The sequence below is a fragment of the Lithobates pipiens genome, unplaced genomic scaffold (genome assembly GCF_037356315.1).
Source record: "Lithobates pipiens isolate NorthernLeopardFrog02 unplaced genomic scaffold, aLitPip1_a1.2 Scaffold_16, whole genome shotgun sequence".
Classification (NCBI taxonomy): Eukaryota; Metazoa; Chordata; class Amphibia; order Anura; family Ranidae; genus Lithobates; species Lithobates pipiens.
Genome location: NW_027507748.1, coordinates 235,697,007 through 235,723,105, shown reverse-complemented (window position 1 = coordinate 235,723,105; position 26,099 = coordinate 235,697,007). Strand labels below are relative to the sequence as shown.

At 49.7% G+C, this 26,099-nt stretch overlaps 1 protein-coding gene and 1 long non-coding RNA gene across 9 annotated transcripts in view; both read left to right on the top strand.

Moving 5' to 3' along the window:
• LOC143982457 (zona pellucida sperm-binding protein 3 receptor-like) overlaps positions 1-26,099 on the top strand; it is a 633,312-nt gene that overhangs the window by 173,343 nt on the left and 433,870 nt on the right. The gene's annotated exons all lie outside the window — the stretch shown is intronic.
• On the top strand, positions 19,990-22,172 carry LOC143982460 (uncharacterized). The gene is made up of 2 exons (XR_013274457.1): positions 19,990-21,552; positions 21,781-22,172. It is a non-coding gene; the product is annotated as an uncharacterized LOC143982460 (long non-coding RNA).

The following is a 26,099-nucleotide window of genomic DNA, read 5'->3' as shown; positions in this document are numbered from 1 at the left end:
GAGCAATGGCTAGGAAATGCGGAGAGGAGGTTTTCGGGGTTTGGGAACCCCATAGCAGCCAGTCACTTCCCCACACTACAACACACAGCATCAACCTGATGTCACCAAGGGACATGCACACATCTCACCTGCCGGAGTGGAGTCACCCAGCAGGAGCCTGCAGAGGAGAGGGAGGGGTGCAGCACATATCCAGGAAGAGACTTCATCCACTCAGACTGAGCTAAGGGGGGAGGGTGCGGGGCAAGTAAAGGGGACACTGCAGGGACACTTAACCTGTACCTGGAGGAGAAAACTTCATACAGTCCATACGGACTGCCACAAAACCAGCCATTGTGTACTAGCCAATAACCACAATACAGCTCCCAGGTCAGCTCCGTGCAACTCTGCTCTTTCCCTCCCTCCCAGCCCCAGTTGAGGCAGGGCAGGGCTCTACCAGGAGAGGCAGGTCGAGCTGAGATGGAGTAATTTGCGCAATCGTGATGCAGTCGTTCTCTGTATCGATGCAGAATCATTCAAGGCTGCATCGTGCTGCATCGGTTATATTACACACAGTATCTCACAAAAGTGAGTACACCCCTAAGTGAAAATGTCCAAATTGCGCCCAAAACTATTTTTAACTTAATGTATACCAGGGGTCTCCAAACTATGGCCCTCCAGTTGTTCAAGAACTACAATTCCCATCATGCCTAGTCATGTCTGTCAATGAGTTTTACAATACCTCACGGGTGTAGTTCTGCAACAGCTGGAAGGCCGTAGTTTGGAAATCCCTGATGTATACCATGCAAACTAGGGATGGCCGAACTGTTCGCCCGGCAGTTGGTTTGCAGCGAATTTTGCGTGTTCGCGATTCGCTCGATCGGCGGACTATTGCCGCTGTTCACCCGGCGGACATATGTGTTTACAGTGTGAAAGAACTTTGACCCATGATGACACATCCATCATGGGGTACAGGACAGCCAATTGAGACATTTCAGCACATGGACAATTGGACATTCCCCCTACCTTATAAATAGACCTGATCTGGCGGCCATTTTATATTCTGTCTTATGTCAGTTTAGGGACAGGACGCTGTGTGTAGCAGGGAGAGACTGTAGTGACACAAATCGCTAGCTATTAGGTCCATAAAAGTCCTTTTATGGACTGGTATAGGTGTAGTACAGTATATAGGGTTCAGTACACTGCTGTGATGGTGATTGCAGCAGCCTGTCTTTTGTCAGTGTAGGGACAGGACGCTGTGTGCAGCAGGGAGAGTCAGTTTAATCACTAGCTAGCTATTACTATTAGGTCCACAAAGGTCCTTTTAAGGACTGGTATAGGTGTACAGTATATAGGGTTCTGGTGCACTGCTGTGCTGGTGATTGCTGAGTGCACTGCTGACTGATTCTGCAGCTGTCTTGTCAGTGTAGGGACAGGATGCTGTGTGGAGCAGGGACAGTCAGTTTAATCACTAGCTATTACTATTAGGTCCACACAGGTCCTTTTAAGGACTGGTATAGGTGTACAGTATATAGGGTTGTACACGTATAATATACTTTCTTCCAAACATAGAAAGAATATTATACTTGACTGCTGCCCAATTTTGCATCAGCCTTTTATCAGTGTAGGTACGGAGGGACAGTCTGCAAATCACTAGCTACTAGGTCCACAAAGGTCCTTTTAAGGACTGGTATAGGTGTACAATATATAGGGTGCTGGTGCAGGGCTGTGCTGCAGATTACTGTCCTATTCTGCAGCAGTCCTTTATCAGTGTAGGGACTGAGGGACAGTCTGCAAATTACTAGCTACTAGGTCCACAATGGTCCTTGTAAGGACTGGTATAGGTGTACAATATATAGGGTTGTGGTGCACTGCTGCTGACTACTGCCCTATTCTGCAGCAGTCTTTTATCAGTGTAGGGACTGAGGGACAGTCTGCAAATCACTAGCTACTAGGTCCACAAAGTTTCTTTTAAGGACTGGTATAGGTGTACTATTTGGCGTGCAGTATATAGGTGTGTAATACACGTATAAAATACTTGCACATATAGAAAGCATAGCATGGTGCATTTCCACTGTGCAGCATTGTGACTGCTGAGCGGTTCTGCAGCGATACTACAAAGAGTGACAAATGCAATAAAAAAAAGTATTATAACTGGTGTGATAGACCAGTGGCCCCCAAAAACGACAGATTGAAGCGGGGTGTTATATACCTTCTTCCACATACATACTGCACTTCTCTAGAGACTTTTGTCACAGGGTCATTTAAAAAATGACAGGCAGAGGAAGAGGCAGGCCCATCTGCAGGGGTGGTAGGGGTAGGGCAGGAGCAACAGGCTTGAGCCAAAGTGGCAAATTGCAGAAGGTGCATGCGATTACGTCAAAGGACGCACAAGACTTGGTTGAGTGGCTCACTAATGCCGCGTACACACGATCAAATAATCCGGTGGAAATCGGCATCAGGGGCTTCATAGCTGGTAATGCAAGACTCTGAGTCTGTGGACATACGCGTTCTATGATCAGTAAAGAAACCCCCTGCAGCAATGAATGACCATTCTGAAAACATGCTGGATGCAGGGCAGCCCAACAACTCAATAGCATACTGGGCAAGTTATGGCCAGTGGTCTATTCTCATAAACCAGTAAGTCAGTGGATCGTCAGCTGGAAAGCTCTCCATCTCTGTTTTGGCCCTGAGGTAATTGTTCACCATGTGATGCAGATGCTGCCAATGGGATGTGGAAGCTGACAGCCCTGGGCGGCAAGGACTAAAAAAATTCCAAAATGCCTCACTTGCGGGTGCTTTCTCCACACTTCTATCTTGACCAACAGAAGACTCAAAACTACCTTTTCCACGACACTGTAACCTACTGGAGTCAGGAAAAATGTTCAATAAAATCCTCTTTAACGTGTCCTCAAGAGATTTTATCTGCACTCTCTGTGGGGACAGGATGAGTTATGAGACCTTCCCCCTATAATGGTGGTTAAGGAGGGTTGCCAACCAGTAATCATCCTTCTCCTTTATGCCACGTATTCTTGGGTCCTTTCGCAAGCTTTGAAGCATGAGGTTGCTTACCCATGTGCCTCAAATTTGCAGAGGCTTGAGAAGCAGATTCCTAGGGGTCTCTCAGGATGACAGCATCTGGAACTTCCTCCTCCCGGCCACGTACTACTCCCAAGGGTCCTGGGGTTGAACGCATGTCTTCCTCTGTTTCAAAGCCTATGAAAGTGCCAGAACCCTCCTCCTCATCCTCCTCCCCTCTCTTCTCCTGTGAGTTCTGTGACATAGGAATGATGGTGTCTGTATAAAGTAATGCCGCGTACACACGATCAAACAATTGGGTGGAAAAGTCCGGCAAACTCAAGTCCGCCGGACAATCCCCCCGTGTGTAGCCTCCGGCGGACTTTTTTTTACCCAAAAGTACGGCGGACTTAGAAAGTAGTTTTGCACTCCAATCTTTCCGTCGGACTCGCATTTCGGCGGACAATCCGGCCGTGTGTGTGTGCCAGTCCGCCGTACTTTTGACATGAACGGACGTTTCCCGCCCGGAGAAAAGTCCGCTCATTTTGAGCGCGTCTCCAGGTAGCCGGGGCCAGCAAAGTAGGCGTCGCTGGCCCCGTCACCTGGTATGGACTTAAAGGGGAACCCCAATGCAGAAAAAAATCGGCGTGGGGGTCCCCCCAGGGCCACATCAGACCCTTGTCCGAGCACGCTACCTGGCCGGCCAGGAAAGGGGGGGACGAGCGAGCACCCCCCCTCCTGAGCCGTACCAGGCCGCATGCCCTCAACATGGTGGGGTGCCTTGGGGAAGGGGGGGCCGCGTGGCCCCCCCACCCCAAAGCACCTTGTCCCCATGTTGATGAGGACAAGGGCCTCTTCCCGACAACCCTGGCTGTTGGTTGTTGGGGTCTGCGGGCGGGGGGCTTATCGGAATCCGGGAGCCCCCTTTAATAAGGGGGCCCCCGGATACCGGCCCCCCACCCTATGTGAATGAGTATGGGGTACAATGTACCCCTACCCATTCACCTGTAAAAAAAAGTAAAAAAAAAACACAACACACAAGGGTTAAAATAGTTTATTGCACAGCCCTGGGGGTCTTCCGTCTTCGGGGGTCTTCTCGCTGGACTCCTCCGCTATCTTCTGCTAGCTCTTTTGCTAGCGGAGGAGCCCGGCTTTCTTCTTCGCCGCCGCCCTCTTCTTCCAACTTCAGGGGTCTTGTCCCCCTCTTTGCAGGGGCGGACTGACAACTAATGGGGCCCCCTTGGGCGCCACACCTGCACAGGGAGACACGGGGGGAGCACACAGGGGGAAACTGGAGGGAGAATGCACACGCACACACACACACACACACACACACACACACAGGGAGACACACACACAGGGAGACACACTCGCGCACGCGCACACACACACACACACACGGGGACACACGGGGATACACTCACACAGGGACGCACTCACACACACACAGAGGGGGGAGACACACACACACACAGAGGGACACACATAGGAGAACACACATACACAGGGGGATACACACACACACACACACACGGGGAGACACAGGGGGAGACACACACACACACGGGGACACACTTACACACGGGGACACACTCACACACACACACACGGGGACGCACACACACACGGGGGGAGACACACACAGGGGGACACACACAGGGGAACACACATACACAGGGGGATACACATACAGGGGGAGACACACACACACACAGGGGGAGACACACACAGAGGGAGACACACTCGCACACACACACAGGGACACACACACACACAGGGACACACTCACACACAAGGACACTCACACACAGGGACACACACACACACGGGGGGGGAGATACACACACACAGGGGGACACACACAATGGAACACACATACACAGGGGGATACACATACACACACACAGGGGGAGACACACACACGGGGGGAGACACACACACACACAGGGGGAGACACACACACGGGGAGAGACACTCGCACACACACACACACACACACAGGGGGACACACTCACACACAAGGAAACTCGCACACAGGGACACACACACACAGGGGGGGGGGACACACACAGGGGGACACACACAATGGAACACACATACACAGGGGGAGAAACACACACAGGGGGGAGACACACACACACACACACACAGGGGGAGACACACACACACCACACAGGGAGACACACACGCACAGAGAGGGATACACTCTCACACACACACACGCACACATGGGGACACGCACATACTCCACACAGTGGGACTCACACACACACTCACACACACACACACACACTCACACAGGGGGACACACACACACGGGGACACACACCACACACAGGGACACACACACAGGGGGATACACTCTCACACACACACAGGGGTATACTCTCTCACACACACACACACAGGGGGACACACACACACGGGGGCACAAACACAGGGGGACACAAACACACACACGGGGGGGCACTCACACAGGGGGGCACAGAGGGACACTCACACACGGTGGGCACTCACAGAGGGGGACACTGTGGGTTGGGGGGATCTGGGGCCCCATGCATCTATACCGCAGCCCCCCTCATCATTTGTGGCAGGCCCATGCTTCACTTACCGGCGGATGCCTATAATACTTTTAACGGTGCAGCTCCCCGCCGGCCCCTCCACTCTTCTGCTGTGCCCGTATCACATGCCGCGATCATGCCGATTACAATAGTGATAACAGCGCGCTGCTCCCCGCCGGCCCCTCCTTCCCTCCCGTCCGTCCCAGGTGCTTGTACTGTATGAGTTGTGACATCACCTGGGACGGACGGGAGGGATGGAGGCATGTGATACGGGCACAGCCGCTTCAAGTGGCCGAGACCGGGCCCCTAATGACCTCGGGCCCTTGGGCGGTGCCCGAGTGACCGACTGGTCAGTCCACCCCTGCCTCTTCAGTTCTTCTTGCCGGGCCGGCCCGCCTTCTTCTAGCTCTTTTACAGGAGGTGGCCCGGTCTTCTGTCGCCATCTTCTGTTCTTCTGTTCTTCTCTTCAGATGTTGCCTCGTCGCTCTCTCTGATCACAATGATGGGACGCGGTGCGCGGCGACTTATATAGGGACATCACCGGATGATGTCCCCGCCCAGTATGATGTCACAGTCCCAGAGGATGCTGGGACTGTGCCATCATACTGGGTGGGGACATCATCCGGTGATGTCCCTATATAAGTCGCCGCGCACCGCCTTCCCGTCATTGTGAGCAGAGAGAGCGACGAGGCAACATCTGAAGAGAAGAACAGAAGAACAGAAGACGGCGACAGCGGCGACAGAAGACCGGGCCACCGCCTGTAAAAGAGCTAGAAGAAGGCTCGTGGCCCGGCAAGAAGAACCGAAGAGGGGGACAAGACCCCCGAAGTCGGAAGAAGAGGGCGGTGGCGAAGAAGAAAGCCGGGCTCCTCCGCTAGCAAAAGAGCTAGCAGAAGATAGCGGAGGAGTCCGGCGAGAAGACCCCCGAAGACGGAAGACCCCCGGAGCTGTGCAATAAACTATTTTAACCCTTGTGTGTTGTGTTTTTTTTTACTTTTTTTTACAGGTGAATGGGTAGGGGTACATTGTACCCCATACTCATTCACATAGGGTGGGGGGCCGGTATCCGGGGGCCCCCTTATTAAAGGAGGCTCCCGGATTCCGATAAGCCCCCCGCCCGCAGACCCCGACAGCAAACGGCCAGGGTTGCCGGGAAGAGGCCCTTGTCCTCATCAACATGGGGACAAGGTGCTTTGGGTGGGGGCAACCCCCATGTTGAGGGCACGCAGCCTGGTACGGCTCAGGAGGGGGGGTCACTCGCTCGTCCCCCCCTTTCCTGGCCGGCCGGGTAGAGTGCTCGGACAAGGGTCTGATGTGGACCTGGGGGGACCCCCACGCCAATTTTTTCGGCATTGAGGTTCCCCTTTAAGTCCATACCAGGTGACGGGGCCATCGATGCCTTCTTCGCTGGCCCCGGCTACCTGGAGACGCGCTCAAAATGAGCGGACTTTCCTCCGTGTATGTGGGCGAGTCCGTTCATTTCACAAGTACGCGGATAGTCCGGCGGACTTAGTACGCTGTATTAGTCCGCTGAAAAAGTGCAGTGTGTGGGCAAGTAGCTCGTTCGGAAAGTCCGGCGGACAGTCCGGCGGGAAGTCCGCCAGACTAAGTCCGCCGGATAGTCCGCTACGTGTGTACGCGGCATTACTCTTCTGCACCCTCCTTATACTCTCGATCTGCACCCTCTTCTTCACTCTCTGCTATGTGCACCCCCAAAGACACTACCACCAACACCACCATATACCTTCCGCTTGAGTCACAGGAATTATTTTCTGATCCATATCAAGACATTTCCGATGCGCAGCCACTCTTGGCATTGGATCAGGAAGAGGAGGTAGCAACAACCGCCACTCAGAAGTCTGATGACAGTACCCAGATCAGCCCAAGGAGGAGGTTGGTCCCCGCTGTGGCTGCCTACTCCGAGATCTGTAATTATAGTGGTGGGGAAGGTGACGTCGATGATGACGGGTCTAGTGATGTCATGTGGGTGCCCACAAGAGAGGAAGAGGAGGGGAGTTCAGAGGGAGATATGGACCAGCAGATAGGGAGGAGAAGCAGGCAAAACTTAGATTGCACAGGAGGGACAAAGCAGACTGCTAATGTATCAGGAGCGAGGCATCAACCATGTACGGTCACATCTGGCTCTCCCAGAACGCCGGCACATGGCCCTGCATTGTGGGATTTTTTTAACGTGTCCGCTGCTGACAATAGTGTTGCCATCTGCAATCTTTGCAGTCAACACATAAGTCGCGGTAAGCCCAACACTCACCTAGGGACGACCGCCTTAAGAAGGCACATGAGCTGCCATCACCGAGCCAAGTGGGAGCCACGGAACACAAAAAGTCACACTCCAGGCTCTCACCATCCAGCCTCGTCTTCTACTTCTCCTTCTCCTCTCTCCTCACAATTGTCCTCCACTCCACCTTCCATCACGCCATCCTCACATTTTTTCTGCAAAAAGGCAGGCTTCCGTGGGCCAAATGTTCGAGCATAAAAAAATGATGAAGCCGGATAACCCTCTTGCCCAACAGTTGATGGCTGGCTTGTCAGAACTGATAGCCCGCCAACTACTGCCATATAAACTGGTGGACTCAGAGGCCTTTTGAAAATTTGTGGCCACAATGGAAGGTCCCAGAAAGGAAGTATTTCTCACAGAAGGGCATCCCGGAGCTATATGGCCATGTTCAGTGGCAAGTGAATGTATCTCTGGCACACAGTGTCGGTGCCAAGATACATCTGACCACAGACACGTGGTCTAGCAAACACGCAGCAGGGAAGGTATATCACTTTTACTGCCCACTGGGTGAACCTTCTGACAGCCGTCAAGCATGTAACCCGTGGCACCCGTGTAGATTTGGTTTTACCACCACGTATTGCATGCAGGCCTGGCTCTTCTTCTCCTCCTCCTACTCCATCCTCCTCCCTCTCCTCCTCGGCTGACTCCTCCTTTTCTGCTGCTAGCGTCTCTTCCACTGAGCCGCCCAAGCTCCCAGAACCTATTCGACATGCCATGTGAGACGTTGCCATGCTGTGCTGCATCTGTTGTGCCTGGAAGCCAAGAGCCACACTGGCCCTGCACTCCTTTCAGCTTTGCGTTCACAGGCAGATCAGTGGCTAACACCGCTCAATTTGACAATTGGTAAAGTGGTTTGTGACAATGGTGCCAATCTGCTTGGCGCATTGAAACAGGGCAAAATTACGCACGTGCCATGCATGGCACATGTCTTAAACTTGGTCGTGCAGCGATTCGTTGTTAAATACCCTGGGGTCCAGGACATCTTGCAGCAGGCAAGAAAACTCTCGGCCCATTTCAGAAGATCTTACATGGCCATGGCTCGCCTTGCTGACATTCAGCAGCGACACAATCTGCCGGTCAGACGTCTTATTTGCGATTGCCCGACGCGATGGAACTTCTATATGCTTGATAGGCTGCTCCAGCAGAAACGGGCAGTTAACGTTTACCTGTATGAACTCTGCGGCAGAACAGGTTCTGGGGAGCTGGGTTTTTTTTCACCGCGCCAGTGGCTGCTCATGTGTGACGCATGCAGACTTCTGCGGCCATTTGATGAGATCACCAAACTGGTCAGTCGCAGCCATGGCGCCAGTGACATGGTACCTTATGCCTTCTTTATGGAGCATGTATTGCATTGTTTCATTGATCAAGCCGTGGAGGAGCAGGAGCAGGAAGATGAGGAAGTCGCAATGCTGGATGAATTCCCGGGGTGGCTACTCTATCTGAGACAAGTCAACAACAGGAGTCTGAAGAGGAGTCAGAAGAGGATGGTGCCGGAGGAGTCAGAGGAGGAGCAAGAAGAGCATGCTTTAAATCTTTCTGGGATCCCTGTTGTTGTGCGTGGATGGAGAGAGGAGAACGAGGAGGATGACATTATCCTGGATGATGAGCAGGAGCCAGGCCACCACACCACTTCTAGTTTAGTGTAAGTGGGGGCCTCCGTGCTCCATTGTTTTAACAGGGACACCCGTATAAAAAGCATAAGGGTCAAGGACCAGTACTGGGTGGCAACGTACTTAGACCCCTGGTAGAAACACAAATTGGCGGAAATGTTACCACCGTCACAGAGGGCTGTCATAATGGAGCACTTCCAGGCCTTGCTTCAAGAAATGCTGCATTCTGCTTTTGCGTGCGCTGGCAGAGGAGGAATTCCCACTCCCAGAGAAAGAGTTGCGGGTACCAATCCAACTGCGCCTGCAAGAAGAGGCCGGTTTGAAGATGTGTTGGTGACTTCTGACATGAGGTCATTCTTTCAGCCAACCCATCGACAGGTCTCATCCGGATCCAGCATCAGGGAACGCCTAGACCGACAGGTGTCCGACTACATCGGGTTAACGGCCGATGTGGACGCTCTGAGGAGTGATGAACCCCTGGACTACTGGGAGGGCAGGCTTAACCTCTGGCCAGAGCTTGCCCAATTTGCAATGGAACTGTTGGCTTGCCCCTCGTCCAGTGTCCTGTCCGAAAGGACGTTCAGCGCAGCAGGAGGGTTCGTGACCGATAAGCGCACTCGCCTAGCTCACGAGAGTGTTGACTACCTCACATTTCTAAAAATGAATGAGGCATGGATCTCGGAAGAATTCAACACATATGACCAGTAGACCATGTACATCTCTATGAACTATTTATTTAATCGAGCACATAGACCTTTTTTCTACATTTGGCTCACTTCCTTGTACAAAAAAAGCACACCGTACTATATGCCCGTACACTCCTGTTTGAAGAGGTTGAGCGGTGTCATATTTTTGGGTCCCAGCAGCGAGTTGCTGGTATTAGTGCTGATGTCAGTGCACTCTATCTCGGTGCTGGTGTCAGTGCGCTATATCACGGTGCTGGTGTCAGTGCGCTATATGACGGTGCTGGTGTCAGTGCGCTATATCACGGTGCTGGTGTCAGCGCTCTGTATCACGGTGCTGGTGTCAGCGCTGTATATCACGGTGCTGGTGTCAGCGCACTCTATCACGGTGCTGGTGTCAGCACTCTCTATCACGTTACTGGTGTCAGCGCACTCTATCACGGTGCTGGTGTCAGCACACTCTATCACGGTGCTGGTGTCAGCGCAGTCTATCACGGTGCTGGTGTCAGCACACTCTATCACGGTGCTGGTGTCAGCGTACTCTATCACGGTGCTGGTGTCAGCGCACTCTATCACGGTGCTGGTGTCAGTGCTCTATATCACGGTGCTGGTGATCATCTCCTGCACCCTCTTCATAGCCTACCCTGACCTTTCCTCTCCTCCATTGCCTTCATGCGCTCCTGAATCCTGAATTATCAAAATTTCACAGATAGAAAAAGAATGCTTGTAGTTGTCGATCCCAGATTCACTTCATACATGTGTTATGTCAGTGGCCATGTGGTGGGACTATGTGGGCACAGCTAATAAGTATTTTGTGGCTGAAAATATGACCTGTAGGTTTTTAAAGTTCGCCTGCCGTTGAAGTCAATGGGGCCCACCGCGAACTTTGCGGTTCGAACTTTTGCCCGCGTACGCGGAACATCCTGTCGGAAGTTCATCCATCTCTAATGCAAACCACCTGTATGCGGCTAACCTCCCTCTATACTTACCTGAGCCCGAAATTGATCCAGTTCTGTGCCCAAGAGCAGCATCTATCTTGGCTTTCTCCTCACTGGACAGAGAGGCTGCAGCAGAAGTCGTTGGCTTCTGCTGATATCAATTGCAACCAGTAAGAGATTGGGGGGCGAGACTGTGCAACGCTCTGCATTAATGGACACAGAGTGCAGCTCAGAATCGAGCACTCATGAGTGCCACCATAGCAAGCAGCTTGCTATGGGGGCACTTGGCAATAGGACGAAGCCAAGAGCTCTGGTGGGGGACCCCAGAAGAGGAGGACCAGGGCTGTTCTGTGCTAAACCACTGCTCAGAGCATGCAAGTATAACATGTTTGTTATTTAAAAAAAAAAGTTTTACAATCATTTTAAACCAAGTACAGGCCTAGGTACAGCTCCAAATCTTAAACTGGTAGTGAACTCAAACAAAAAACTTTTCCCCTGCAAGGCAATGTTATAATGTGCTAGTATGCACCACATACTAGCACATTATGTGAAACTTACCTTAAAATGTAAGTCCTCTACCCCGACAGGGCTTCCATCTTCATCCAGTCTTCCATCCTGGTTTGCAGGCTCCGGTCCTTTTGAATGGCTGAGCCATGATGACATCACTGTTTTTGGCACAGGGCTCTGAAGGAATGGCACGGGTATGCCGATCCATCCAGAGCGCATGCGCCGGTGATGTCACTGGCAACTGCACAAGTAAAAATTTCCTAAACGGTGCACATGCAGATATTTCCAGTATCTACAGGTAAGCCTTCTTATTGGCTTACCTGGGGCATATGACATGCCAGGGGAGACGGTGCGTCACGTAACACGTGACATGATCGGTTGTGGACTGGAGCCGAGCTCTGGATTGAGGAATGGCAGAGAAGAGGTGACAGATTATTCACCCCACCTCGAAGAGACTGTGCAAGGCAAGGACCTGGCTGTGAGATAGACCCAGACACACCCCCAGCTGACCCCCTCCCCCTCACATTCCATGGGCACTGATGATGGGCACTGCACTGGTGAGGCTGAATTGATGGGCACTTATCAGACTGCACTGATGATGGGCATTTAAATTGCACTGATGATGGGCACTTATCAAACTGCACTGATGATGGGCATTTAAACTGCACTGTTGATGGGCATTTAAACTGCACTGATGATGGGCACTTATCAAACTGCACTGATGATGGGCATTTAAATTGCACTGATGATGGGCACTTATCAAACTGCACTGATGATGGGCATTTAAACTGTACTGATGATGGGCACTGCACTGGTGATCCTGCTTTGATGGGCACTGATTCTGCCGCACTGATGCCTGGGCGCTGTCTGCACTAGTGAGGCTGCATTGATCAAGCTGTACTGATGATGGGCACTTCACTGGTGAGGCTGCATTGATCGGCACTGATCAGGCTGCACTGGTGCCTGGGCACTGTCTGCACTGATGTGGCGGCAATGATCAGGCTGCACTAATATGTACAGTCTGCACCGGTGAGGCTGCACTGATCAGGATGCACTGATGCCTGGTCACTGTCTGTACTGACGGCCACTGTCTGCACTGGTGAGGCTGCATTGATGGGCACTGATCAGGTTGCACTGATGCCTGGGCACTGTAAGCACTGGTGAGACAGCACTGATCAGGCTGTACTGACAGGCACAGTCCAGGCTGCACTGATGGGTACTAATCAAGCTGCACTGATGATGGGCACTGCACTGGTTAGGCTGCATTGATGGGCACTGATCAAGCTGCACTAATGCCTGGGCACTGTCTGCACTGGTGAGTTAGCACTGATCAGGCTGCACTGATGCCTGGTCACTGTCTGCACTGGTGAGGTAGCCCTGATGGGCACTGATCAGGCTGCACTGATGGGCACTGTCTTCACTGGTGAGGCTGCATTGATTGGCACTGATCAGGCTGCACTGATGCCTGGGCACTGTCTGCACTGGTGAGACGGCACTGATCAGGCTTCACTGATGGGCACTGATCAGGCTTCACTGATGGACACTGTCTGCACTGGTGAGATAGCACTGATCAGGCTGCACTGGTGAGACTGAGTTGATGGGCACTGGTGATGGTGAGCTGATTCTGTGGTTTAACCACTTCAGCCCCTGAAGGATTTAGTAACTTCCCGACCAGGCCATTTTTTGCAATGGAGCACTGCATCGCTTTAACTGACAATTGTGCGGTGGTGTGGCACTGTACCCAAATAAAATGTATGCCTTTTCCCCCCACAAATAGAGCTTTCTTTTGTTGGTATTTGATCACCTCTGCGGTCTTTATTTTTTGTGCTATAAACAAAAAAAGTGCGACAATTTTGAAAAATAAATGTTTTTTTTTTTACTTTTTGCTATAATAAATATCCCCAAAAAATAAATTTCTTCATCAGTTTTCTACTCACACTGACCGCCGTCCGCCTCCCCCCTAACCCTGAAGGACAGTAAACTGGCCCTTTGTGTGAAAAGTTTGGAGACTCCTGTTTAGGCCAATATGTATTCTACATGTTTTTTTTTTCTAGTAATGGCTGTGATCAGCGGTATTTAGTAGTGATGCACCGAAATTTCGGCCGCCGAAACATATCGGCCGAAAATGCCCTTTTCGGCAATTTGCCGAAAGAGAAAAACGGCCGATAATGGAGCCGAAAATGGGGCGTGGCCTGGGTGGGGGGCGGGGCCCCGCCCTCCTCCCTCCGCCCCTGGTGACGCCCATCATGGGGGTGTATAGCGCAGGAGAGCCGCCTCCGCCGCCTGTTTGTTAACAGCGCCGGGAACATCACAGCTTTCATTTCAATTGCTGTGTGTTCCTGGCCGTGCGCCGTCACACACAGCCCCTCCCCCTTGTCCGGGCACTTAGATAGACAGATCATCCGCAGGATTGGATGGATGATCTGTCTATCAAAGTGCCCGGACAAGGGGGAGGGGCTGCGTGTGACGGCGCACGGCCGGGAACACACAGCAATTGAAATGAAAGCTGTGATGTTCCCGGCGCTATTATCAAACAGGCGGCGGAGGCGGCTCTCTTCCCTGCACACAGTGCACATGCTGGCTGCAAAATGGCACACAGGCTGCAATGGGGCACACTGGCTGCAATTGGCTGCAATGGGGCACACTGGCTGCAATTGGCTGCAATGGGGCACACTGGCTGCAATTGGCTGCAATGGGGCACACTAGCTGCAATTGGCTGCAATAGGGCACACTAGCTGCAATGGGGCACACTGGCTGCAATTAGCTGCAATGGGGCACACTAGCTGCAATTGGCTGCAATGGGGCACACTAGCTGCAATTGGCTGCAATGGGGCACACTAGCTGCAATTGGCTGCAATGGGGCACACTAGCTGCAATTGGCTGCAATGGGGCACACTAGCTGCAATGGGGCACACTGGCTGCAATTGGCTGCAATGGGGCACACTGGCTGCAATGGGGCACACTGGCTGCAATGGGGGATGCCTCCTGTACCATGTCCCCAGTCTCTGACCACCTCCTGTACCATGTCCCCAGTCTCTGACCACCTCCTGTACCATGTCCCCAGTCTCTGACCACCTCCTGTACCATGTCCCCAGTCTCTGACCACCTCCTGTACCATGTCCCCAGTCTCTGACCATCTCCTGTACCATGTCCCCAGTCTCTGACCATCTCCTGTACCATGTCCCCAGTCTCTGACCATCTCCTGTACCATGTCCCCAGTCTCTGACCACTTCCTGTACCATGTCCCCAGTCTCTGACCACCTCCTGTACCATGTCCCCAGTCTCTGACCATCTCCTGTACCATGTCCCCAGTCTCTGACCACCTCCTGTACCATGTCCCCAGTCTCTGACCACCTCCTGTACCATGTCCCCAGTCTCTGACCATCTCCTGTACCATGTCCCCAGTCTCTGACCACCTCCTGTACCATGTCCCCAGTCTCTGACCACCTCCTGTACCATGTCCCCAGTCTCTGACCACCTCCTGTACCATGTCCCCAGTCTCTGACCACCTCCTGTACCATGTCCCCAGTCTCTGACCACCTCCTGTACCATGTCCCCAGTCTCTGACCACCTCCTGTACCATGTCCCCAGTCTCTGACCACCTCCTGTACCATGTCCCCAGTCTCTGACCACCTCCTGTACCATGTCCCCAGTCTCTGACCACCTCCTGTACCATGTCCCCAGTCTCTGACCACCTCCTGTACCATGTCCCCAGTCTCTGATCACCTCCTGTACCATGTCCCCAGTCTCTGACCACCTCCTGTACCATGTCCCCAGTCTCTGACCACCTCCTGTACCATGTCCCCAGTCTCTGACCATCTCCTGTACCATGTCCCCAGTCTCTGACCATCTCCTGTACCATGTCCCCAGTCTCTGACCATCTCCTGTACCATGTCCCCAGTCTCTGACCACCTCCTGTACCATGTCCCCAGTCTCTGACCACCTCCTGTACCATGTCCCCAGTCTCTGACCACCTCCTGTACCATGTCCCCAGTCTCTGGCCACCTCCTGTACCATGTCCCCAGTCTCTGACCACCTCCTGTACCATGTCCCCAGTCTCTGACCACCTCCTGTACCATGTCCCCAGTCTCTGACCACCTCCTGTACCATGTCCCCAGTCTCTGATCACCTCCTGTACCATGTCCCCAGTCTCTGACCACCTCCTGTACCATGTCCCCAGTCTCTGACCACCTCCTGTACCATGTCCCCAGTCTCTGACCACCTCCTGTACCATGTCCCCAGTCTCTGACCATCTCCTGTACCATGTCCCCAGTCTCTGACCATCTCCTGTACCATGTCCCCAGTCTCTGACCACCTCCTGTACCATGTCCCCAGTCTCTGACCACCTCCTGTACCATGTCCCCAGTCTCTGACCACCTCCTGTACCATGTCCCCAGTCTCTGACCACCTCCTGTACCATGTCCCCAGTCTCTGACCACCTCCTGTACCATGTCCCCAGTCTCTGACCACCTCCTGTACCATGTCCCCAGTCTCTGACCACCTCCTGTACCATGTCCCCAGTCTCTGACCACCTCCTGTACCATGTCCCCAGTCTCTGACCACCTCCTGTACCATGTCCCCAGTCTCTAACCACCTCCTGTATAAAAATATTTTTTAAAAACAGTCATTTTCGGTATCGGTGCTGTTTCGGTATCGGTTTCGGTTTTCGGCCTAGTGTATTTTCATTTTCGGTATCGGTTTCGGCACCAAAAAACCCATTCGGTGCATCCCTAGTATTTAGTGGGCAGATCGGACACTTTTGACACTTTTTTTGGGACCATTGACATTTATACAGTGATCAGTGCTGAAAATAGCCACTGACTATTGTATAAATATAACTAGATGGGAAAGGGTTAACACTAGGGGGCGATCAAGGGGTCAATTTTGTTCGCTGGGAGGTGTTTCTAACTGTGGGGGGTGTACTGATTGGGAGTAGAGAGAGATCGCTGTTCCTGATCACTAGGAACAGCAGATCTCTCTCTAACTCCCCTGTCAGAACGGGGATCTGTCTGTTTACATTGACTGGCTCTCTCAGGAGCAATCATGAGTTGCCGGCGGATATCGCAGCCACATGCATCTGCTCCGGCATCGCCACGTAGCAGGGGAGCCAATCTGCCGCCGTATAACGACAGCGGCTGGTTGGCAAGGTGTCAATGGGCCACTTGACTGGACTTGCCCCACAAGCCTAAGGCTGCCAGCCCTCCCCTGGCCAGTACTACGACCAAACACTCCTCCGTTACACACCTTTGGTACCTATGGCCCTCCTGGTACAATGCCAACTGTAAATGTTGATGATTCAACTGTCAATTTTCTGGTGATCTTGCTGCTGTAATTTTACTTTTATTTTTGTGTTTCACAATGATACAGTTTGGGTTATGCCAGGGTATCTTGCAAACTTTTATAATGTTCTTTCTTCTGTACATACTTACATATTGCTCATGCCCTGGTTTGTTGCGGCGCTGGCCGTTGCATATTGGGACTTGCGCCCACTGGGTGTCTGGTAGATTTTGGGGCATTTGGTGGGCGGATGTGGTCATATCTGTGCCACATATCCGTTCCTCTTTTTTGATCGGATCTCCGGCGATTGACACCGATCGGGGGTCACGTCCTGTGTTCCCTGGGCTTTTTTCCCTGTCTCTGCTGCTGTTGTGGCTTCATTCTGGCGTCGTCATTCGATGCCTGCCGATCGGCGCATGAGCAGTAGCTTTCGGCCGGGCCGTATAAACATGACTCCGCCTTGAGCAGCACGCCCACAGCTGGAGTCTCCTATTTAGGCGCTCAGTGCCAGCTGAAGGACGCCATAGGTGCAGTGCTGTCAGGCATATACAATGAACGGATCGCTGCATGTTCTCCCGCTCCCCCATAGGAGGTAATTGGCCATAATTTTGGTGTCTAACTACCTGAGATTGAATAAGCTTGGGCTTGAACCATTCTATTTGTATTTCTACTCTGTATGGAGGCTGTTTGTTTATTTTGTTGGCAGTTTGGACAACTCTGGTTTGTTTGTATTTTCATCCTAGATCTCAATATATGTGGACAATTTGTTCCTGGTGTCTTTGAGCTTTTCGCCAACTACACTCTACTATTTGATTGATACCTGCTGATTCCTAACTCCTGCACTAGGGGCGTAAATGGCGATGTGGACTTTTAATTGACCCTCCCTTGTTGATACCAATTTAGTGCTAATTACTTGCTTACCAGCAAGCTGACAATCATCTACATATATTATCTTTTCTCTGTTGTTTATAACCCTACGGTTAGATACTTCAAAGATATGCAAAAACCTTTCTAGTACTTTTTAGGTTCTACGTACAAGATTTTTTAATTGATATATTTAGGTATTTATGAATTATGATGTCTGATGTATACATATATACATTTAATTATATCTAATTTTTACAGACTGTATATCTCGTTTAAGCCTATATAAGCAACGCATGCCTAAAGATGTTATCGGTGCTTTTTGCACTGTCTATGCATGCGGACTGGCTTTATGGACACTCCAATTTGCTCACTTTGCTCCTCACTCCCCGGTACCTTAGGGGGCGGTTCCCCTTCCCGTCCACCATTGTGGCTACATCCAGGTTGCTGGGCAATTTTTGAGTATCTGCATTTTTTATTGTTGTTAAGCGTCTTTAGATGATTCATTTTGTATTAAAATGGATGTTATGTTGTAATGTGCAAAAATATTTATATCTATATATTTCTCTAGTGTGATCTCCTGAAGAAGCAAGCCATTAGGACAACTATAATTTGGACCCACACGCCTAACAACACTCCTGTGACAAGACCCAACATATTTTGAATCTACCCTTTATATTCATTGCTGGAATTTATGGCTTTGTATTGCATTGTATTTTTGTAGTTTATAGCCCACTACGAGTTTCTTTGGAGATTGTTAATGGTTAGGGAGTGTGGGCCATTTTAGCACTATTTTTTATAATGAACTTTTTCTATGTTTTGTACATGCAATTGATAAATTGTTGCTAATTTGTCAATACTTAATAAAAAATCTTTATTACCTTTTAGATTTAGTACCTATGTGCCTTTCAAAGTCCACTTAATACTAGTACCCTTTCTTAATACTAGTACCCTTTCTCTCGCAATTAATATCGGGATGTTGGCACATTACTACCGGGTTGCTCTCAGTGTCACCCTGCGATATATACCCCTTAAACTGCACACTTTCTAATTTCTAAGGTAAATTGTTTGCCCTCCTGTATCCAGGGGCAACGAAGACAATCTCCGCATTTAAATGTCCCAAAAGGTCTAGTTTTGGGGACATTAGCTGAACTATAGTGGCTACGAGTGAGACGATCCCCCAAGGAACAGGCCCTCCGGAAAGCTAATTCCGAGGTGGGTCGTACATGCTTCTTGAGGATGTGATGTTCTGTTAACATGTGCCAGTTATTAGATAAGATCTGCTCATGGCTATTGATATTGAGGCTCTGTACTCTAGTATCCCCCATGAGCGGGGGGTCTGATGGCTGGATCCTTTCTGTATGAGCAAGACACAACGACCTGACCCCTGAATGAATTTATTCTGGCACTCCAAAAATGTATTTTGACCAAAATCTATTTTACCTTTAATGACCAGCTTTTATTACAAATCCAAGGAGTTGCCATGGGGACGTCCTGCGCCCCCGCCTATGCAAATCTATACCTAGGAGGCTGGGAAAGATTTGTACATTCAGATGAAAGATACACAGAGTACTTGACGGAGATTCTCCTATGGTATCGCTATATAGATGACCTGTTCCTGGTCTGGACAGGGACCCAGGAGAGATTGTTGGAATTCATCCATAAATTGGATGAAAATGAATTCAACCTAAGCTTTACTTTTAAGTTTGACAATGACCAGATCCATTTTCGGATCTGTCCATTGTCAAGCAACCAGATGGTACTCTTGGTACAGACCTCTACCATAAACCAACTGCCGGTAATACCTTGCTATATGCTACCAGTGTGCATCCCCAGCCACTGGTATGCAGTATATCATTTGCACAATACCTGCGGCTGCACAGGAACTGCACACGTGATAGTGACTTCAAGAATCAGGCTGATGCTCTTCGGGAACAGCTCCTTTGCAGGAGATATTCCCCTACTATTCTTAAAAAAGCGTTCAATAAGGCGTTTGCGTGTTCAAGGAGCTCTTTGCTCTACGATCGCCCCAAGGCAACACTCCCTGCCACTAGTTCAGTTAGGTTTATCACCACATACTCCACCCATCATAATATACTAAGAACTATCTTATCTAATAACTGGTACATATTAACAGAACATCACATTCTCAAGAAGCATGTAAGACCCACCCCGGAATTAGTCTTCCAGGGGGCCTGTTCCTTGAGGGATCATCTCACTCGTAGCCACTATAGTTCAGCTAATATCCCTAAATCTATACCTTTTGGGACTTTTAAATGCAGAGATTGTCCTCATTGCCCCTGGATACAGGAGGGCAAACAATTTATCTTACCAAACGTCAAGCTATTTATACCACGTGCGTTTGCTGACTGTAGCACTAGGGGTGTGATTTATTTGATGACCTGTAGCTGTAGGGTCTACTATGTTGGTAAAACCATCCGCGAGCTAAGGCAAAGGATTGGCGACCATGTCTACTATTCCGGAAGCGGTAAGTTGACTACCATTGGTAGACATGTCCGGATGCATCACCGATATGATACCTCACTGGTCCGCTTCCGGGTTCTGGAGGTGGTACATCCAAACCCCACGGGAGGGGACTGGGATCGAACGATCCTACAGAAGGAAACTCTGTGGATCGAATGACTCAATGTGTCCTCTCCCCCCAGGACTTAATGAAATTATTTCCTACAAACCTTTTTTATAGGATGGCACTCCCGAAGGATGGGACTGGCATCCTAGACTGTCAGCTATGATTTGCTGTCATGTCTTCATTATTCTTTGACTATGCCTGATTTTAAAATCTCATTCCTGGGACTAGGGTTACGCCTGTTGGCTTTTGTGGTATGGGAGCGGGGGATTCTCCCCTTCTCCAATTTTGATCTTATAGTTATTTAATTAGTTTAAGTGTGTATACAATTTTACTTGTCGTTTCTACTTTTACTTTACATTGTGGGCTGTGAAGGAGCTCTGCTCACCTTTTCCCTAGTGGCCTGTCGGGTCAAATTTTTTGGGGCCCTACCCTTAAGTGGGTTCCCTGGTGGGGGATGCGTGCCCGCCCTGGCGGGACCTCACATTTATCGATGCGGTCCCTGCTTGCATAGGCCTAGCCTAGGCATTGTTCCTTGGCTGATATGGCCTGTGCGCACTTGCGCAGTGGTTATATTGACCCGTGCAGTCTTGTCTGTATGGGTCTATTGTTGGTGGACGCCCCTTGTGGCCCGGATGGTCAGTGCGCATGCGTGCCCGGCACCTTTATGTGTGGGCCGCGTTTGCGTTGTCCGCTTGGCCCTATGGGGCCTCCATCAACGAACGCCTGTGACGAACGTGCACATGCATTTGCGTGTGTATGTTCATCTGCGTGGTGTGGACGGGCTGACCCCATGACGTCAGACGCCGCCATTCAGCGGCGTTGTTGTACGCCATGTGGGTTGGGGAGCTTAAATAGAGGCTGCTTGTCAGTCCTCTGTTGAGCGATTTGGGACTGTGACGCTGGGCGTTCGTATGGGCGATTGTTTGTACAGGTAGGTACGTATACACTTTGAATCGATCGGATTACAATTCTTTTTTATTGTGCTGTATTATTGGGCTTTTGATGATGATCCTTTTCTTTGCACCAACAGTTCGTATTGTGCTGAAGGCCTGTGTGGCCACTATCTTGATACTTGGATAATTTGTACTTGAAGATATAATTTTATAACATTCAGTGGAAGAAATGTCTGATACGTCTGTAGCTCATTCAGCACTTCTGTGACTCCGATTACCCCTGTATATCTCGCCCATGTGCTCGCCCATGCGTAGACTCTGGCCGTTTTACATTCATTGGTGAGTGGGATGTTGGGGACAATATCTTTTTGGTGTGGGTTTATTCTAACCCCCCTCTTTTTTTATCCTCCTCCCCCCTTTTCCTTTCCCTCCCCATTTCTTCCCCATTTTTTGCTCCATTTTTCTCACTTCCTTTTATACCATATCCCCCTCCCAGTTTTTTCCTTTGTCCGCGGTTGATAAAATTTTTTTCTCTCTTTCTCTAATCTTCCACTCTCTTGATACCAGAGCCGGTCCTATATACGCCCCGCATTTGCCGCTGGGGGAATTGGCGGTTCCAGTTGACCTGTCGCTACTGGTTGTATTGGTGAGCCGATCTCCTAACTTTGATCTATGTCTAATTATGCCGTTCATTTGTTATATATATTTTTGTTTTCTGCTATACCCTCTCTTTATTTGCCTATTCCATAGATTTTCCTCCTGAAGAAGCGGTTCTTGACCGCGAAACCGGTAGAGGAATATTGCCACACCACCCTTCAGCATAAACTTCATGGGGGAAACCCGACAGTTATTGTTTAGTTGTGGTGGATGTTTTTATAATGTTTTGATTGTAATTGTTTCTGTATATTTTATGTATAATTCTTCTTTTGAGTATTATTAAAAAATTATCCTTTAATTCATTTGTTGATTTACCTGTGTCAATAAGTACCGAGATAGTCCATAGACATTCTATTAACTGTGTAGGTTGGTCATATTAGCTGCAGTTGCAGTAACGGCCTTTATGATGACCTTATAACCTCCTTTTTTTTTTCTTTTAAAAATGATGGGCAAACAGGATAGTTGTGGTTAATTGCTACAGGTTCTCCTGCTAGTCAATGTACTGTGAACTGGTGTAAAGTGCAGTCATCTTTATGGCTTAGAACAAATTGTAGGGTCTGTCTAAGCCCTTGTACACACGGTCGGAGATTCCAACAGAATGTGTCCGATCGGACCGTTTTGTCGGAAATTCCGACTGTGTGTGGTCTACATCGGACTGTTTCCGTCGGAGTATCCGACGGACCAAGTTTTCCAACTTGTTGGTAAAATTTTCCGACAAAATGCTCCGATCGGACATACTCCGATCATGTGTAGAGAATTCCGATCGGACAAAGTGCCACGCATGCTCAGATCAAATTCCTACACCAAAGCTATTGGCTACTAGCGTGAATGTAGTCCTGTCATAATGAAATAACGTAATCACGTCGGATTTTCCGACAACTTTGTCCGACAGTGTGTATGCAACAGTTTCGGCCAAATTCATGGACAAAATCCGATGGACAAAATCCAACGGATTTGGTTGTCAGAATCTCCGACCGTGTGTACAAGGGCTTAGAGTCATCAGTAACTATCAGAATAAGGCGCTGGACTTTTTTTTCTTGAGTTTGTTCCAAGATTGAGATTTGCTAAAGCTTCCTGTTTTATTTTTGTTTTTTTGTTTGAAGGACTCTGATTCTGCCTCAGCCTGTACAGCCTTTGTTTCTGTTTCAGCCTCTGCTTGAATACTTGTTGCTTGGGCTCAGACCTGTGCTGTGCTTGAGCTGCTTTGGTTTGTGCTTGGCCGTTGAGCTGTGCTGGAGCTCATTTGGCTTTTGCCTGTGTTTCTGTAGTCTATGCCCCCCCCCCCCCCCCCGGAAATGTAACATCAGCAGCTACAAATACTGTAGCTGCTGACTTTTATTAAAAGGACACTTACCTTTCCAGGGATCCACTGATGTCCTCACCTGAGCTGATTCTTCAATCGGCTTTGGGTCCAGGCACTAACATCATAACTATGGGAAGCTAGTTTCCTACTGCGCATGTGCGAGCTGCGTTGTGCTTTCTGAATGGACCCGCAGGTACCCGCTTCTCCCTCTCTCCCTAAAAGGGCCAAATGTAGTAGTGAAGGGGGTTAGGGTACAAACAAGTGTAACTTCCCCTTTTGGATGAAGTTCCACTTTAAGAGCCACTTCCCTCTCAATGCAATAAGCTTCCTCATTTTCTACTTCTGCTTCAGCATAGGCTGGTATGAGTTGACTAATTAGTGATGACTGCTGTGATTAGGAACTTGGGAATAATTGCTCTGAGTGGGATCTGAACGATCTCCTTAACATGTTTTAGGGAAGTAGAACAAGAGGATGTAGTTCCATGCAATTGTGATATCTTGTAATCTACCAATTATTTGGATTTCTAGATTAATTAGAATAATTTACCTTTCTCTCTTAAGAACAGTAAAAATGTTTAACTCTTGCAGAGTCATGTGTTGTGTTGATGCAAAAGAGACAAGAAGGATATTTTTCAGACAATTCCAGTAATTTTCTTAAAGTGGAAGTTAAGTCCACTTTTTAACTTGTACCTACAGGCAGGGCTTTTTTTCAGTGGGGACGTGGGGGAATGCAGTTCCGGCATCTCCAGCACTGAAGGTATGTAATGACAAGGGCTGCTGGAGAGTCTATTGATGCTGGTTACTGGCTGATCTATTGTTCCTGGAGGGAATCTATTTTTGAATGGCAGAGGTGTATTATTGTTGCTGGGGATGGGCTTATATTGTTGGTGGGGTCAGTTGTTGCTGAAAGGGATCTATTGTTGAGGGAGGGGACTATAGTTGCTGGATTTTCTATTGTTGCTGGAGGGCATCTGTTTTTGCGTGGCAGTCTATTGTTCATGGGGAGGTCTATTGTTGCTGGTGGGGAAACTATTGTTGTTGGTTGGACTTATATTGCTTGAGGGTCAATTGTTTCTGGAATTGATCTACTGTTAAGGGAGTAATTTATTGTTGCTGGTTGCTGGAGAGTCTGTTGATGCTGAGCTGATGCTGGGAAATCTGTTGTTGCTATTGGGGTCTTTTGTTGTTGGGGTCCATTGTTGCTGGGGGAATCTGTTGTTGCTTGGAAGGGTCTATTGCTGCAGGTGGATCACTTATCACTACAAAATGATACTTGGTTCTGTCGTCTCTAAACTGGGTAGTGCTGGGAGTTGGGTAGGGGGTGGAACCAAGGGATGTTGCTCAGAAGTGGGTAGGGGGGCGAAGACCAGAAGTGACTCAAAAGGGATCGTTCCTGCACCTATTCTCTGAGAAAAAAAGCCCTACCTACAGGTAATCATATAATAACGCTTACCTGTAGGTACAGTGAATATGTCCTAAACTTACACTGTTTAGGAGATATTCACACAGGATGCAGGCAGTGACATCACTGGTGGATGCGCTCTGAAGGGATGTCATACCCGTGCTGTATCTCCAGAGCTCTGTGCCAGGGCCCTGGCATCATCGCAGCCCTAGCCATTTATATGCCCAGAGTCCACAAACCAAGAAAGAAGACCGAGTGAAGATGGAAGCACCTGGGAGCCATGACAGTGCAGTGCATACTAGTATATTATGAATTAAACTGCAGGGAGGCACATTTTTTTCTGGTAGTTTACTGCCACTTTAAGCTCTTAATAGTTTTACATGTGCACTGCTTAATTGCTCCACATCATTGCGTGTTTCATTAGCAGTTAAGCTTTGCACAGTTCTGTTCTACAGATCAGGGACATTTTCAGACCTTTCTGCCCTGTTTTAGAATTCTTCTTAAAACTGAACTTTTCCCTCTTTCACTAAAAATCACATCAGAATGCAAGTCTGTGCACGGATTGCAGATAATCAAGTTTAACAAGGGGACCCCCAGATCCTGCCCCCCCATGTGAATTGGTAATGGACCTACCATTTGTCAAAAAGGTTAAAAAAGACAAGAGATGGTTTTTGACAAGTTCTTTATTAATTTCTTCTTCTTTCCCCGCTTCTACTTCCATCTTCTTTCTTCTGGTCTTCCTTTGGTGTTCTTTCTCCATTTTCTTCTCCATCTGCTTCTTCCTCTGCTTCTTCTTCCAGTCTTCTCATCCGACATCTTCCTCCGGCTTCTTCTCCGCTTCATCCTCCGTACGATCCGCCTCAGTGGGAGTCTTCAGCTGTGTGACGCTTCTGTTCTTCTGACACTTCTTATATAACGGAGGGCGGGGCCACCCGGTGATGTCAGAGGGGGCGGGGTCACCCTGTTTACATAAACGGGTGACCCTGCCCCCCCCCCCCGACAACATGAGGAAAGCCATAGGGAAGTCCCCGTGCGTCAGAGGGGGGTGGGGCCATCGGGGGCCCCGTCCTCCATTATATAAGAAGTGTCAGAAGAACAGAAGTGTCGCACAGTGGAAGACTCCCACTGAGGTGGATCGTGCAGAGGACGAAGCGTAGAAGAAGCCTGAGGAAGATGCCGGACGAGAAGACCGGAGGAAGAAGAAGATGGAGGAAGAAGAACTACACAGAAGGAAGACCAGAAGAAAGAAGATGAAAGAGGAAGAGATTAATAAAGGACTTGTCAAAACAGCCTCTTGTCTTTTTTAACCTTTTTGACACTTTGTGAAATGAGGTTGCTTCCTGTGATGTGTCTGTGATGTTGTCAACATAGTGTCTGGAACATGTCAAGTTTGTCTCTTCCCCTTTCCTCAAACTGATTGGTACCATGTGCGAGGAGAGGAAGGAGTCAGCTGCAGCAGCGCTGTGGGCTGTATTGGAAATGCCCACAATGCTGATTTCTGCCCATCCCTGGCTCATCCTTCCA